The 17,195-nt window shown below is 41.7% G+C and overlaps 1 protein-coding gene across 1 annotated transcript in view; it reads left to right on the forward strand.

Annotated features, from left to right (window-relative positions):
• Positions 1-17,195, forward strand: part of immp2l (inner mitochondrial membrane peptidase subunit 2) — a 193,317-nt gene that overhangs the window by 115,723 nt on the left and 60,399 nt on the right. The gene's annotated exons all lie outside the window — the stretch shown is intronic.

The raw sequence follows: 17,195 nt of genomic DNA on the forward strand, positions 1-17,195 counted from the left end.
AATGTCGTTCGTGCATACTTACCATGTAACTTCAGGGTAATTTTCAGACACCATAGTAACTTTTTTCTCTTCTGTGGCAGTGAACACAACACACCACCAGTCAGTTTACAGCTTTATAGCTGACTAACTTAACATCCCCCAGTCTGCTGCTACTTCTGCTGGACAACGTGACATGAACACCCTCTGGGGTGGCTCGACAGGTAACACATTAGGGCAACAAAAACTTACGCTACAACTTTATTTGTGGTGCTTTTAGAGGTAAAACTATTAAAGTTTCACATCACAATTATACAGACCAAAATGATCACGGTTGTCATTTTATTGCAGTATCGTTAAAATAAAAAAATCATTAAAAATGGTCTAAATGTTTTGATGCACACGCTGAAATAATTTCACTAAATTTTACATTAAAAACAATTTAAAATTACATCACGTCCTTTGTGGAAAACAACCCCATATCGCTGCTGGGCCTGGGAGACTGTTGATGTCGGACAGTAAGGCATTTTCCAAAGTATGGTAATCAAACACGATATGATAAAATTGTGTCACAGATTATTGTGAAACCAGTTGTTGTTTACCTGCATTTTTTCCTGCTTTGCACAGATGGTGTCAGTGAGAATTACTGTATGCATCCAAACCAAATGGCCAACTGTAATCAGGGCAAAAAAACATGCATTAAGCAAGACAGGCCTCAACATTTTTGGAGAATGAGGTTGGATTTTGCTGTGGGGCGCTCCTCTACATTTCAACCATCAGCTCAAAACGACTCACCAGTGAGAGGGCAAACTTTCATCCAGCGCTTTGTTTTTTGGTTTGTAATGAACATTGCAGTCTCACCTGCAGCTAATTTTGGTCTGACCATCCCGTGGCTCGGCTGGAAACCTCAGAATAAACTAAACTCCCAGCTGGTTTCATGTTCAGCTCCACTCTGTTGTACAATCGCTCAGAACAGCTTCGGGGCGTGTCGATGAATCCAGCACCGCTTCCCCAGGTGTGCCGTCCAGGTTCCCATTTTCTGAGTTGTGCACAGTCAAACAGTTGCGTTTTCTGGGCTTTCAGCGCTGTTTCCTGGACCCGTTTTTATCAATAAAGGATGGGTTTTGCCTGCAGTTTGATACAAATATCAGAGATGCCCGTTTCCCCGGCTGCTTTGTCTCCGTAGAGGTCTCTCTCATAACAGCTTCCCCCTGCTGAGGCCGCAGGACGACTCGTGTTCACAGACGCTGCCTCTGTTTGAATGGCAGACTTACAGTCCTGCTGCTGCTGCATGCACACAGAGACGACTGTTGCTTTGACTCGTGTCTATATTTAGCCATACTCTTACCTAATAGATTGGGGATTTCAGAGGATATAAATGGATAATTGGGATGTTTGATCTCTCAGACACTATGACACTTCAGACATCTTTAGGATTGTTATCTCAGCGCTAACGCTTACAGTCACTGATTGATTGATTCGGTGAGTCATTTTATAGTTTTTTTGCTTATTAGAGATTAACAGCATCATAGTGAACGGTAGTTGAGAAACATGTCATCTCCTACAAAACGTTTAATATAAATCCTGCTGGCGTTGAAACGCTTACAGTAAGATTGGTTTCTATGGGTGTTGAATGGAGCTTTTGGAAAATAGAGGGAGGATATTTGTGGAGGCAGTGATCAAATTTGTAAAGATTATGCAGTTAATTTATGTCCTGAATTTCAAATCTGTACAGCAGCAATCTGAGGGTGCAGTGGGTCAGTTGGTGCTGTTTAAAGGGAAAGCAGTGAACATTTGGGTTGCAAACATTTGGTATTTTTCTGTGTATATTTGCATCTACCCCCTGGATAATTTGATGCATACATACATACAATAGGTGCTCATTCCAAGATCAGAGACAAAACCGATGCAGATAAATTATCAACATATATGAGGTTTGATTTAAGGTTGAATGAAATGGCAAAATTCAAAAAGTCTTCCTTAATTTCTCAATAAAGTTTTGAGGTTTGCGTGAGGGGGGTTTTGACTTTGTTGAAAAGGATAATAATGCATGAAATGGGAGATGGAAACACTTTTTCTGATTAAGTTCTGATGTAGCAAACAGTTAACTGATCAGCTGTTTCTGCTCGGAGAGAAGAAGAAGAAGAAGAAGAAGAAGAAGAAGAAGAAGAAGAAGAAGAAGAAGAAGGAGAAGGAGCAGTTTCCGCTGACGTCTTTGACTGCGCCATTAAAAACAATTACATCTTTCTCTATTTAAAAAAAGCAGCCCAGGGGTTCCTGAACAGTGTGCTGAGGCCAGTTGTACCTTGGGATTTTCTGACAACCATATATCATTATTGAAGTATACAACTTAACAAAAAGTTAAGAATTCATTTTTAATGTACTTTATCAGTACTTTGTATGCTCCCAATAAAACCTTGCCACATAGTGTTTGGGAATTATTAGAGTGTAACACATTAGGCCCTGATTTATTGGTGCCGATTTTTTTCCACCTGCATGCTGAGAACAGCTTCTGATTGGCTAGGAGGCTACCCATTGCCTCTGTTGGTTATAGAGGCTATTTGGAGTGGATATAAATGTTGTGCCTTGAGATTTTCACTTTGAAAGTTTGAAAACCACTGACGTGGGCTATTCTGCCAACTTCTAATGAAACTATGTTTGCATATCCTAGTTTATTTGTTCCAAACCGGTTGATAGAAGTGTAGTCCGCTCGACAGTTACACGGCAGCAACAGTCAAGTCCATTATGAACAGGAGGAAAAATTACAACAAGCAGTTTTCAATGTTGATATGGGCACCTGACTACTGTTTAAAGAAAGACCTGAATATTGTGAAACTATCTTTACTTTATTCTTTCTCGCCAGAGAGCAAGAAGGTCTTCCTGGTTCAGACACAGTTTTTCTGTGTGCAGTTTGCATGTTCTTGTGGGATGCTGGTTCTCCCACCTGATACCAGGAGGAGATGGGTCCGAGCTGTGGTTCTGGGGCTGCAGGGCTGTGTTGTATGTTTGGACTTTGAACTGTGTCCTTCTACTCTTTATTGATAAGACCAAAATTCACATGAATGTCATTGGGAAAGTCCTCTTTACTGGTATTATAAACTGCTTTGTTCTGGGGTCTGATAGACCTTAAAATTCATGGATGTGTTGCTCCACCTGGACTTCCTGGATTCATCTTCTCACTGGTCCTAAAAGCAGTTTTCCTACACCAACTCATGCTTTTGTATATTTTTTAAAATAGTTATGTCTCAGCCTGGGAAGTCTTTTTCAGGCGCTGCTTCATGCTCAGCCAGCTGCAGCCGTTTCCACCTGCCAGTTACTCATTTATAACCACAGTCTTCTGTCATTGGCCAGTTGGAGCTTCCCAGTATAAACCTTCCACCGGACAGCTTTGCTGAGGAATAATTTAGCCTGAAGCACTCTCTTCCGAGCTTGAATGTCATCAGATTGAGTGCCATCAGTGTGAAGGCTGCAGTGGAGAGAAGTGCTGTCAGTCGGCCTGCTGAAAATGGTCTGATTCAGATCTGTGCTTTTAAAAAGCTTTCATGTCCTGATGTGTGTTTACACAGTCCTGCATCGCTCAGACATCCACAGCTGAATGCACTCGTAAAAGCTCTACTTGAGACCAAAATACATCCATAAAGGCAGCTATTATTCTCAAAGGAGGAGCTCTGTGGACAACTCTGAGCGTTACTTAGACTCATTCAAAGCCATGAGATTTTTTATTTCACTTTATTCTTTTAAAGATCTAAAAGACGAGCCGAGGTTGAAGCTTTAAAGTGAAGTTATTTGTCCCGATAATGGCCCCAATTGTTCGGCAGACGCCTGCTGTGCATGGCGATGACATTTGGCCGAGCAGTAATGAGCAGAGCTAACGGAGCAGCGCCGTTCGGCAGGACGGCACCGCTCACAACAGCCCGGTCTTAATTTTCCTCTAATCTTCCTCCCTCACCTTGGCTCCCTGCTCTAATCACTGCACTAGGAGGAAGCCAGCGTTTAAATGAAGCAGCTTACTGGGTGATTAGGAAAAGGTAAATTATTCATTACAGAATGCGTAATCATAGAGCAGCCTTTGGTGGAGGATGAGGGAATTCAGGGCCCGCTCTCCCGGAGCGAGACCACACCCCTCCCTCCGCCATTGATGGCAGCCATGAGGAACCTGGGAGATGAAAGGAGCCACAGAGAGGTTAGGGAGCCATGGCAAATCCACAGGTAATAAACTACAAGCCGGAAAGCAGCTCGTTAGCTGCAGTGGTGAACTCTTCCTCCTCACATCAGGATTTTCTCTGATAATGATGCAAAGACGGGCTCACAGGATCAGGTTTCACCGTGGGATGTTAGTCCTGAAAACATCCTGTGAGGCTGGTCCCGGCAGCTCGCTGTGGGGAGCTTTTTGCTTTTCTTTTCTTTATGACGTGGTCAGAACTCCGCAGGTGGTCACTATGTATGCAGACAAGGTCAGTGGAGATATGTGAGGGTGATTTCTTTATGGAGAAAGTTTTTCAGGCTGTTTCCCTGAGAGGTCAGTGAAGTGCAAAAGCTGCTGTCAGACTATGTGTGCTCCAAAAAAGTCTCTGATTCACCTAAAACTCTGTTTGAAATATATGGAGCTGGAAATTCAAAGACATGCTAGTAGATATGAACGTGAAGCATATTGTTATTCCTGCAAGGTGCAAGCAGGGAGGGGATCATGTAATCGCTTCTGTGTATGTGATATCTGGAGCTACAGCTTGTCCACAGCTAATCTCAAATTCTACTGGACCGATCAGCCTAATGGGTTTTGGCATATTCATGACTGTATGCTGAAGGATCTGTGATTCAAAAATTATGAAACACCCTGAAAAATCTTTTTTTGGTGCCTTTATGTTTTTATGGTCTGAGGCGTTCTGCTTTCAGGTCATCACATCCTTCTTCTTCTCAAGGACGCCTCGAGGGAATTTCTTCAAACTTGGCACAAATGTTCACTTAGACTCAGAAATTAACTGATTAAATTTTGGTGGTCAGAGATGAATTTAAGAGATTTCTGACTCTTCACATCAAGCACAATTAAATTTTAAATGCGCCGTAGCAAAAAAGATCAACATCAAGTGATTTACTTAATAAATCATATTGAAGAAGCCAGCTGGAGACACAAGTCCACCACAGTAGAGGAAAAGCGCTCAAAAAGTCAAAACTCCTGCAACACTTGTAGCACGTTGGACAACTTTATTTGCAGACCAACACACTTCTGGTCTTCATCAGGGTCATCATTAAACACATTAAAACTAACACTTCAATAAGGCACAGTGCAGACAGAGGAATTTAAAAAAGTAAAAAAGCAGAGCCGTTTTTAACGTGAGGATCACAGTCTCAGGACAGACAGTTTTGTTGAGATTTGGGAGGTGTGTACATCAGCTCCTCTGCCAGCTTCTTGGGTTTATGGATACCAATAATACTGTTTTCAGCATGGGGTGGGTGTTTAACAAAGGAAGATTAACTCTTAAACATTTTGTTAAGGCCACAGCTGACGCCCACTCCAGTGCGTAATCCTCCTTGTAGTGTTTTTGATGTGTTTGCTGAGTAGGATGTGTTGGTCTCTTGTATGTGATTGGTCCCAGCTGTGAAGGCATCGTCCATCCCCACTTCCTGCTCTCTGATTGATGAGCCGAGGAACCTGATTGGAGTGAGCAATTTGGGCGACTTGACAGCGGAGGCAGCTGAGATTTTCATGTCACCAAGCGTGCCTGTCGAATTGTTTCAGACGAATAGATTTTAATTGTTGTAGTAACTCTGTGAAACTAGTATCAAGGCGTTGTCTACTGGGATTGGGACAGATGTAGTATCACTGGTGCTGTTTTTGTGTTTTTTATCAAGTAAGGTCAAGTGGTGAGGTTTTTATATCCATTTTGTGGATCTTTTCTTACAGTAAAAGTTACTATAGCTTTTATTTTAAGAGTCATCTGTTTTTTTTTTTTTTGTTTCTTTGATTTGAACAGCACCCACAGGCCCCTTTTATCTTGTCGTTTGCCTCATATAGTTTTGTTTGTGTCAGTTGACCCTTTGTTAAGCCCCGCCTCCAAACAGCCAGTCATAGATTAGCAACTGTAGCTGTGGCACCGCAGGCCTGTCAAGCTTTGCATTTCTCTACATGTTGATGCAGTGTGCAGGAGGCTCTAAGAAGAGCAATACTCAGTTTCATGAGTTTGGACTTTGGTATCTTTTTTTGCAGTCTCTCAAATTCATGAAACACAACACCACAGGAGTGGTGAATGGATTAAACTGATTTATCTGCTCTAATATAAGATGTGAACGTAAGCATGCCCGGCTAACTAACGCCAGCTCACTAGCTGCAGTAACTTTACCTCCAGACAAACTTGCTAGATACAACTGTGTTTGCATTTGTCAGATGAGGGGTTTCAGGAGCAGGATGTGGGCTGGTGCAGAACCAAAGTGGGTCAGCAACGATAACTCGCTCTCTTAGGTCCAAGTCGGGTTAAGCTCTTATTCTAGCTGTCTTCCTGGGGCAATGGCAGTCCGGCTGGTCCGGCTGGGTGACCAACCAGAGTAAATGACTATATTTATGTCGTCTGTCGTGTAGATGTACCTCTCATATTTCATCATCCAACCAATGTTTACTGAGGTGTAAGCTAGCTTTAGCCTAAATCTTTTAGCATTAATGTTATATCATGTACGCAGCTGTTAGCTAACTTGTTTAAAACTTGTTTCAAAACGTGTCAGATGGAAACATTAAAAATTCAGCTGGAGACGGACTTCTCGTCTGACTCGAGGAGTTTGCATTAGCATTAGCATATGTGTAGTGCAAGAAGGGAAAACTTGACAGGTGTAGCAACAGTAATTAAGGAGGGCAGTGCTTAGTCAATTATCTAAGTATCTTGCAAATAAGTAACTTTTCTTTAACCGAACACGCCTGTTTTATGTTTCCCTAACAAGCTGTACCTCGTTCCATAAAGCACCTTAAGTTTCAAACTTAAGTTTGTACCTTGAGCAAAACACTTCTCAAAGCTAAGGGGTTCATTCAGGGATGTTTCCTCATTTTTTATACTCAGGCTTTCATGGCAGTTATTGTCATAATACAGTACGTGTGCACTTCAGTTGCTATGGTTACACTTCATTCACATCATTCTGTAATGTAACTAGACAGTGTTATTGTCAGTTTTTAAACTGGACAGAAGATGAGAATGTTCTTCTCCTTGAAGAATGTGAACAGCTCAAACACATAATTCAAAGTAAATTTAACCCAACCGTAACAAATATGCACAAGCAGAGGATGTGACAAGAACTGACAAAATCACTGTGAGAAATCTGCTCTGAAACGAGCTGCGGATGAAGTCGAGAAGAAATATGAAAATATTACTGTGACAGCAAGGAAGGAGACGAAAAGAGTCGACAACTGCTGAGGTTCAATAAAATGATGAAGTTAACTTTAATATGTGAGACAAGAGTTATGTTGCCGTTTGGCTAACTCGCTTCAAAGTTGCTGGAGCCAATGTCAATTTATTTTCTACAGTTGCTACACTGAAAAAAGAGAATAGTTGGACCAACATTAAAAAATTTGTAACACACAAGGAATTAAGTTTTGCACGTTATATGAACACAATTGTGTTAGAAAGCTGAATGGGATTCATTCAAGACATTACATCACTTCAACTGCTACTGAAAAACACTTTTTACGGCGTAGCATCGCTCATCGTGTCCAGTGGGTCGTCTCTGTCCTGAAAAATGTGTCTCGGTATCTTCTTCCTCCTCTTCAATAAATTCAGCCATTGTCTGATGTTCCACAAATTATTTCAATTTTAAGAGTTGGTTATGGGACCCTAAAGTCTTTTGAGGAAAATGGTCCTTAAGAACATTTTAGCAGCGCATGAGAGAACTGTTGAATGAATAATGAAACACTTATAGTGATTTGATGCAACTCATTTCTTCTTAAGGTCTCCTTAGATAAAAATTTAAGGCAAACCTGAACCTGAGTGGCTTTATGCAACTGGTCACTGGGTCGTAAAGTATTTAAACATGTTACCATGGAAACGGGTCCCTCCAGACCGACCTGGTTGCCGTGTGGTTTGTTGTCAGGGTCAGGGTTCTAGTTTGATACTTGTTGCATCTTATACGTACATTAACTCTTAGCATGTGTGATACAATAAAAAAAATCAAGAAAGAGGACAAACCTAAACGTCTGGAAAATATAGTTAAACTTTGACAGCATCTGGAACGTGTCTCGCTCACAGTGAACGAGACGATCCCGAACGGGGCCAGAGCACAGGACAAATTTATCGGTATAAATTAATTTATTACATGCACAGCAGTATGTTTTACGAGCGGCTGCAGCAAGTGGTCCGTGGGTGTTTTAGCCCTGTGATTTGCCTGTCAGGCTGCATTAAGGCTGCCCTGATCCTCTGAACTATGGAAATAAAGGACAGTGCTCTTTTTACTGAATTACTGAAGCTACTGTGGTAGAGTTATTATAATGCCATTTGACATTATTGTAACTCAAGGTCGAGTTACTGGCTTCCTCCGGGGCTTCCAACTGGAGCTCGCCTCATTAGTGCGACACACTGATTCCCAACCCGGGGGTCCCGGCCCTTGGGGTTACCAAGGGTCACCAAGGCCTTCTTGATTTTAAGGGGTGTTAAAAAAAAAAACAGCATTTCATGATTATATGAAGCACAGTGTCTTTGCACAGGTGACAGGTGTGTTACAGTCATTTAAACATCTTCTCAACAGCTGAAATTGTCATTAAGCTACAAAAACATTTTTTAAAAGATGTTTATTTGCTGTCACAGATTCCTCCTGCAGCGGCGGCTGCAGTCATCTGGTTTAAAAACTGGTCGTTTGTTATTTATGACAGCCTGCAGTGCAATCAACACATCAATAATACTCTTGACATATTTTACAAAAATGAACCGGACATTTTTAATGACTTAAAACAGGGATTATAACCGACAGATTTGACCAGAATATTTTCACAAATTCATATATTTCACTATCGATTACTATAATGGTTAATTTTCAGCAAAAAGGACAGGATGACTGATGTCCTGAATTTTTCAGCAATCCTCGCAGGATAATAAAATGCTCAAAATTCATTCAAATGAGTCCTTTTACACAAAGTTTCTTCAGCTATTATGTTTGCTGCTTTAGTTCATTGTGCAGTTTATTACTTGTTCTGTACTGTTATACATTGAATATAATATGAAATAGCCATCTGTCAGAGTTAGTCACAGGTTGTCAGTTTCTCAATGGTAGAAAAGGAAAAAGATTATGGTGTGTATATACATAATATATATAACATAAAGTCATAATCCTGCAGAAGACTCTACTCTAAGGATAGTCAGCCCTGAAAAACTACAACTAGTCGAATTCTATGAAATATGAAGGTCAGTAAAAGAAACTGGAAGCCTCTCTGAGCAGTTGGAGCACCTTTGAGTGAAGCAGTGAACCTGCAGGAGTGTGTTACAGCTGTTCAGTGTGCCTGGCAGCTTCCTCGGTGACGCCGTGTGTCTGCGAAGCAGAATGTCTTGAGTCAGTGTTTCCTGCAGAAAGATTAAAAAAAGTAACGGCCACCACGGAGCCGAGGAGAACAAAAAAATAAGTCGGGGGAAGTCATTAATCAGCCTGAGCGGTTCCTGCTTCTCTACTGGAAATAACCTTGTCTTGTAAGTGACTGCTATCTGCTTCAGTTTATCAGCAGAGGTTAAGTGGCCGCTCGCCATCTGCGACTCTCCATCATGAAACAATAATAAAAGCTCAAAAAGCTCCGCGCTTCAAGATCACCCAAAGTCAGTGCTGTTGTTTTAGCCTAATGGGCCGGTGAGCGCTGGAATAATTACTTAAAGCCCAGGAGGTTCAGCATGAGGAAAGCTAGATAAATGTGAGGCTGTTTCTAGTTTTACTTACCCCGAGCAACAAGCTGCAGGCCCGGCCTAAATACCAAATGTTTGTAATGGGGTAATAATTCATGAGAAAAATAGTTTTGCTCTCTCGCCGAGTTTATTTTACTCGCTAACGCGCAGCAGAAAAATGGGACATTTTAAAAGTGGAAGCGTCGTAATGAGAGGTATTAGTACACTTCAGCCGGGATCGTTAGGCTGTTTTCATGGATTATTAGCAGAAAATGAAATGGAGGAAGAGTGGCGGATAAACACTGGTAATATAATCACATATAACGACTGCAGATATGATTCTGCTGGGACTGAACGTGCAGTCAGAGCTCATTAAGCTCTGCGTCCGTGTTTGCTTTTTGTGTTTTTTTATTGTATTTCCAGCATGTCGGGTTCGGATGTAGAGTCTGTTGCAGCACTCGTGCTTCAGTGTTCAGTGTTTGATGAGTTTCTGATCTTCCTCTCTTGCAACATCGACTCGAATCACAACGCAGTCTGTCGCCGCCTCACCAGCACCGCCTTTGTTTCATTCCTCAAACAGACCGCAGCATCTCCGAGAGGAACGAGCCCGCAGACGCCGAGGAGTTACGGATATCCGTCATCGAGTAGCCAAAGCTGCTTTAACTCCTCTCACGCTGCTGGTAGAGGAGGAGTAAAGCCCGTCCAATACCTCAGGGCCTGAAGCCTGCTGCTACAAAGAGCCCATTGAGTCAGCTCATTAATGCACAACCTTAAAGGCAGCGACTGATAGTAGAAAATATTCCAGCATGTGTGAATCCTTCCCCGCAGTACATCCTGGTGGGCAGTTTTAACAACTCTGCAAGGAAACTGTCACTTTGAATTAGCATGTTCATTCACCCAACCACTGCCCTGCAAGGCCTTGTATTAAAATGAATGGCTAACTGTTTGTGCAATTAAGAAACAACTGGATGAACCTGAATCCTGCAACACACATCATTCAGGTGCACAACAAAATAATAATGCGAAGGTTTATTCTGCAGAGGGAAATCATTCATGGATGAATCACAACCACAATGTAAAAATACTTTATTAAGAACAATAAGTCCTGCAGTCAAAGAATAACTGAGGAAAATAAAATTAAACAAGTATTTGCAGTAAAACGTCCTCAAGGGCAGAGATTAATTTCATTGTTTGACAAACCTTTGCTGGAAGGAGCAAGATAAAAGCAAATTATATAATTAAATAAAGGACAAACTTAAAGAGAAAGGAAACACTAAAGAGGAATAATGAAACAAAGAAGGAAACAAGAAAGGACAGAGGAAGGAAGACAGGCAGAGATAATAGTAATATTTTTCAGTTTATCTTATATTGAATGAAGAGCTACAGTCAGTCAAACTAAGATATGCTGAAAAGTACAGATGGCCTGACCTCAGCTTCCTTAAAGGGATAGTTCACCCAAAAATGAAAATTCAGTTATTATCCACTCACCCTAATGCAGATTGAAGGTCGGGTTTGGGTTTTTTTTTAGTTCACAGAACACTGCTGGAGCTTCACAGGAAAACGGCTTTTCAGAATCTCCCAAACCACTGAAGTGAATGGTGACCAGTTTTCAAACGGCAAAAACAACCCCAAAAAAATCCCAAAATGTCTCCTTACTGCTTGTTTGGTGTAATCCAAGTGTCCTAAAGCCCCAACTTGCCGTTCACATGTGTGCACACCATCACACCACACACACCCAGTGCAGACGGTGTGCACACACACATGGATGTGGCTCCAAGCTGAAGATCTGCAGTGACGATTCAGGCTAAAAACTTGGCATGTTGGTGCTTTGGGAGGCTTGGATTACACCGGACAAGCAGTATGGAAGCATTCAATGTTTTGTTTTTTTATGTTTGAAAACTGGTCACCATTCACTTCCATTATTTGGGAGATTATGCAGCACTGTTTTCCTGTGAAACTCCAGCAGCATTTTGCAGATTAACAAAATAAACCTGATCCTCGATCGGCATGAGGGTGAGTGGATAATGACTGAATTTTCTTTTTTGGGTGAACTGTCTCTTTAATGGTACCTAAGTAGATAGACTGAGACAATGGGCCCCTGGGCACAGATGTGTTGAAGGCCTCACTCTCCTACAATAGTCACTTTACATCTTCTTGTAGTCATTTTGCGCCTTTTCGTGGTCATTTTGTGTCTCTTTATGGTTGTTTTGCGTCTCTTTAGAGTTATTATGCATCTGTCTGTAGCTGTGTTTCTCTTTCTGGCTGTATTGTGTCTCTCTGTGGTTATTTTGTGTGGCTTTGTGCTTGTCTCACCCTTTTTTGTTGTCATTTTGCTCCTCTTTGTGTAATCCACCCGTGCCAGGAAGTGCAGCATTTAGACAAATAGAGCGATCTAGTACAATAAATGTTTAGGAAGAAAAGAAGAAACTCTAAATGCAGTAACAGAACCTCAAAGCTGCTCTTAAGTTCCTGTTCTTAAGTTATTTCCCACCTCTGATAAGAGGAACACCTGATTACGCCGTAAGTGATGGTCAGAAATGGCCGTTAATTCTCCTAATCTGGCCACATACATCATCCCACAGTTGCAGAGCAGATCGTAACTGCTCAGTTGACAGCCTCAGTATTAATGACCAGGCGTGTTTCTGTGAGGAAATTTATCAGGGAGTTAATCATGTCTGCAGTGAAGCAACGCCCACCTCTGATTGGCTGTTGCTGAAGGACGCAGAGATTCAACACAAACACCCACAATATGACACCCACAGTCTTTATTAACGCCATCTATTCTGTCGAGCAGCGTCTCATTTACTGCGTGTCGCTCCATGATGAATGGAGGTGTGTGCGTGGTGGGGGTATTATTAGCTTCCTACGCAAACATGTGAGAATATCTGCAAAATTAATGACTTCTAAATGTGGGGTTTTATTGGATTGGTCACAGCGAGGAGGGATGGGGAGTGTACTGGGAGAGACGGTGACACAGAGGAGGTCCTGGAACAACTCCATGAGAATAAATCTGTGGCTCCAGCTGAACCCAGAGACAGTAGAGTAAGTTGACGGAGCGTCATGGTCTGAAAAGTGAACCAGTGCATTTTTTTAATGGTCAGCAGAAGGCAACTTCACTGGTTGCAAAAGGAAGTCTTATCGTATGTAAGCTTATGAGAAATTTTGACTTTTTCTCACTTGATATATGACCTTGGTAAACTGTTTCCATAGCAGTTTATGGTTTCAATCATTAGTTCCAAGTCTTCAAAACTGCATGGTGTTCATTTTGTAAATTATGGTCCTTTTTAGTGGTGTTGTAGTTCTCAAGGTTAGTTTTGGTCTTGAGGCTGGTCTGAGGACTACTTTTTGAAAGTCTCACTTCAGAATTAACCAAAAATTTTATTTAAAAACTTGGTCAAGATATCATTGAATTGCCTGTGCATTTTCTGATTTATTTGCTAACATCATCATTAATATGATGAGATGTAGAGAGAAAAAAATAAAACCAATAACTTGACTCATTTCTAATTTGAAATTTTTATTGAAAAGGTTGGATTACCATTAAATTTGTTGTGGTTGTTCATGATCACCAGAGGATGGTCTTAATGTTTTCAGTGACCTCCTGATCCTTACTGTAGTTTCACCACACTATGACGCTGTACAGTAGGTACCCCTCCAGTGTCAGTTTTGCATGTGCAGGACTCAGCAGTCAAGTTAGCAATAAATACTATACAGCATCCGGGTAGACTTTCAAAATAAAGGCACAAAACTACTTGTTTAGGTTTAGGAAGCAAAATAATTGTTACGTAGCTTACAGAGAGGCTGCTCACTGCAGACCCAGTGGGTGGGACGTCCAGCTCCACCCCAAGTTTGATTGGCTTACCCTGATATTCTTACCCTAACCCTAACCAATCACACTACATCGGTGGAGCCTCACTAGATCCAGAGAGGTAAAGCTGGACTAGATCAAATTTGGCTCTGCAGCGAGCTCTACTTGACTGCACGTACATGATTTATGTAAAGAAGTCAGCGTTGACTTTTATGGTCACCAACAGCGACAAGAATAAACGGCACAAAATTGCAAATATTTCAGAGGTGAAAGTTTGATTATTTACATCAAACATGACATGATTTTACAAATAAATGATTAAAGTGTTAAGTCACACAGTTGTAAATTTAAAGAGACATTTTCTGTAGACTGTTGAAGCTTGATATAGATACATCATCATATTGACGCTCATTTGCTTTTCCTTTCTTTAAAATGGTTGTCTCTGCAGTTTTTTCTCCCTTTGATGTTTTGAATGTGACGTTGTCTTTTTGCAAAGATTTGAAAGAAATTCTCATGACTACCTGACCTCCTCTAACATCAGCCCAAAGTGTCCTAACCTGCCCTCTGTCCTCAAGTAAAAAAAAACTGACATTATGTTGATTTTTCCATCATCCAGCTCTTTGCGCTGTGGGGTATCTGTGGGGTACAGTGAACTTTGCAGCGCCGTTCGTTCCTGTCGAGTCCTGACGAGGCAGATTTGAGTCCTGGTTTCAATTTCGCTGGGTGGATTTAATTTAACCTGCCAGTTGGTGTGGATGCTGTGTGGAAAACTATTCCTGTTAGAAACATTCCCCCTGGATCTGCCACAACATATTGTGTGTGCGCCCTCAGCAGTGAGCAATTACTCACTTGGAAGAGCGGGTGTTTTTTTTTCTTTCTCTTGGTTGTGTATTGGCATTTATTTTTATTTTTTGACAGGGTTCGAAAACGAATCAGATGCTCCTATTTTTATTTTGTTTTGCCGTGAGGATTACACATTGACATATCCTCTGCTGCTCTCAGCAGGGATGAACCGGAGTTGAACCCAGCAGCACAGGTGAGGAAGCGCAGGAAAATGAAAAGCCTCTAAAACGACCTGTCATCTCCTTTATATAATCCTCCCTTTCTCATGCAGCTGCTCTCGTAAATACCCAGAATACTCTTCACCGTACAGTGCAGAAGCAGCAGACTGTCTAATGAACCCGGGCCTGGTTATCTTGTACAGGAGAGCACGGAGCATCAGTAACATCGGTGCTGCAAGGCGTCAGGCGCTGTCATCCTCCGTCCTGTTTGGGAACTGAAACTACTTTGTCCTGGTTTTGTGGTCCATTTGTCTCCCCACCTTGCGGCGCAATGCGAGGCGCTTAACAAACGAGCCCAGTAGTTGCTGAGCTGTTCCTGCGACGGCGGCGGTGTCTCTCCAGGGTCACACGGGGAAGGGGATGGCTTGGGCGCCGCGTTCTTGCTGACCTATTCACTACCTGCCTCTAATGGGTCATATTTTAGCTCCTGTGGCGGTGACAAATGGCCGCGCTCTAAAAGCCCTGTCCAAGGTGCTGAAACTCGGTTGATCTATGACTGAGTCTTGCTGATAAATGCCTCCCATCAGTTTGCGCGTGACGCCGATTCATCACCTCGCTGAGGTTTGTGTTGGGAATCCATATTGGATTTTTAATGAAAGAGAATATAATGCAATTCAAAGTCAATGGGTTTGCCGATGTCCTCGCACTTTTCACACACACCCATTAAGGTACATGCACACATGCCGACACACACAAAAACAAACTATCTCGCAGGCTCGTCGCGCTGTTTGAGATTTCATTTTCCTAACAGTGTTAGAGCGTCTGCCTTGAAGGGCAGCTGCTGTAATTGTGTTTGTCTACAGCAGAGCTCACACCTCTGCTGCTCTATGATTCAGACGAGGGAACAACAAGATTTATGAACCTCCTCCGTACAGTTTAAGGTGCAAAATACACCATTCAGCCTCATTAGATGTCAGCAAACAATTATTTGTTATGTAAATCAGGGTTCAACGTTAATGGGGGGTTTTTTTCACTTGCCTGGTCGGGAAAGTGGGTCAGAAATCAATTTGTACTTGCCCCTTTACAAAATGTTTGATTTATTAGTGTTTATCAAAAAACAGCAAAGATTAAAGTTAATTTTCTAGGGCTGTAGTGTCTATCAAATTTCATTATCTATAGATTATAGAATTAATTGGCAACTACTTTGGTAATTGATTAGTCAGTTTGAGTCATTTCTAAGGGGAAAATTTTTTTATCTGATTTCAGCTTCTTATGTACGAATATTTTTTGGGTTTCTTTACTTCTTTATGACATTAAACTCAATATCTTTGGGTTGTGGGCAAAACAAGACATTTGAGGACATCATCCTGCTTTTCAGGTTCCAAGCTGATGTCTCTAAATGTCTTGTTTTGCAACACAAAAAACAAAGATAATCAGTTTAATGTGATAGTAAAAGAAGAAATCTATATGTGCATTAAAAAAATACTTGCCCGACATGGCATTTTACCTGCCCATGGCAGGTGGGGCAGTTCTTATTGTTGAGGCATAGTGGGGTAATGACACCCTGAGTAGAGAATGAAGTCACCCTCCCTCTGTTTATGTCATCATGCAAGCTTCTCAGTTTATCTGTTTTCAACATGGCGGCGACAAGGCGATGCAGTAACAGAATCTTGAGCCGCCTTTGATCAACACTCCTTAGTTTCACAGTTTCATCTGAGCTTCGGGAGCCTCTGTTGGAAACCAGAGCCAAAATGGCGGCTGCCTAGTCACAGTGTATCTCGTACAGAGCTCGACAGTGAGGTTCAGAAGAGAAAATCCCATTTATATTCTGAATATAGGAGTGATAATGTATTATTAGTCATAATGTCATAACCATCCACAGTAGATTTACCACGAGCTCTGAGACTGTGGAACAATAATAATGTGGTGAAAAGATGTTTTATTCATGATAACATGGAGGAGTACTCCACTACCCACAATCCTACATTGAAGTAGGATCCATAATGTCTATGCATTTCAAAGTGTCCAGCAGCAAATGCAGCCAAGTTTTCTGTGCAGTCTGTGTTTTCCTTTGATACCGATTGTGTCATAAGCAGTGTGGTGTGTGTGTTTGTGTGCAGAGGATGGAGATGAGCAACAGAGAAAAAAGAAAAACGTGTGCCAGTGGCTGCACTCAGGACAAACAGGTATTGGTGATCAGAGCAGAGGGATTAAAGTTTAGCAGTGAAGTTGTCGAGTGGCAGTAAATGTATCTTTTGAAAAAACTGCATGTCCTGTTTCCGAGCTGGTGGGCAAAGTGAAGTGAGAGTTTGTGGGATTAAACTGGAGGAGAGTGAGCTGATCTCTGGTTGTGGTGCACTCTCCGCTCCAACTCTTTTACAACTTGTGTTTTCTGTGCATTTTTACTGGGCATTTTTACAGCGTGTTTACACATCTATTGTCCACAAAATGGACTCCAAATGCTTCAGCCCATGTTTACACCCATCGGATGCAGCAGAGATGCAACGTGCACGGAGCTGGTGCAAACAGCTGCATTAATAAAAATGAAATGTTTCCTCTGCATGAGACGTGCAA

This window comes from Lutjanus erythropterus, chromosome 13 (genome assembly GCF_056507025.1).
Source record: "Lutjanus erythropterus isolate fLutEry1 chromosome 13, fLutEry1.hap2, whole genome shotgun sequence".
Classification (NCBI taxonomy): domain Eukaryota; kingdom Metazoa; phylum Chordata; class Actinopteri; order Lutjaniformes; family Lutjanidae; genus Lutjanus; species Lutjanus erythropterus.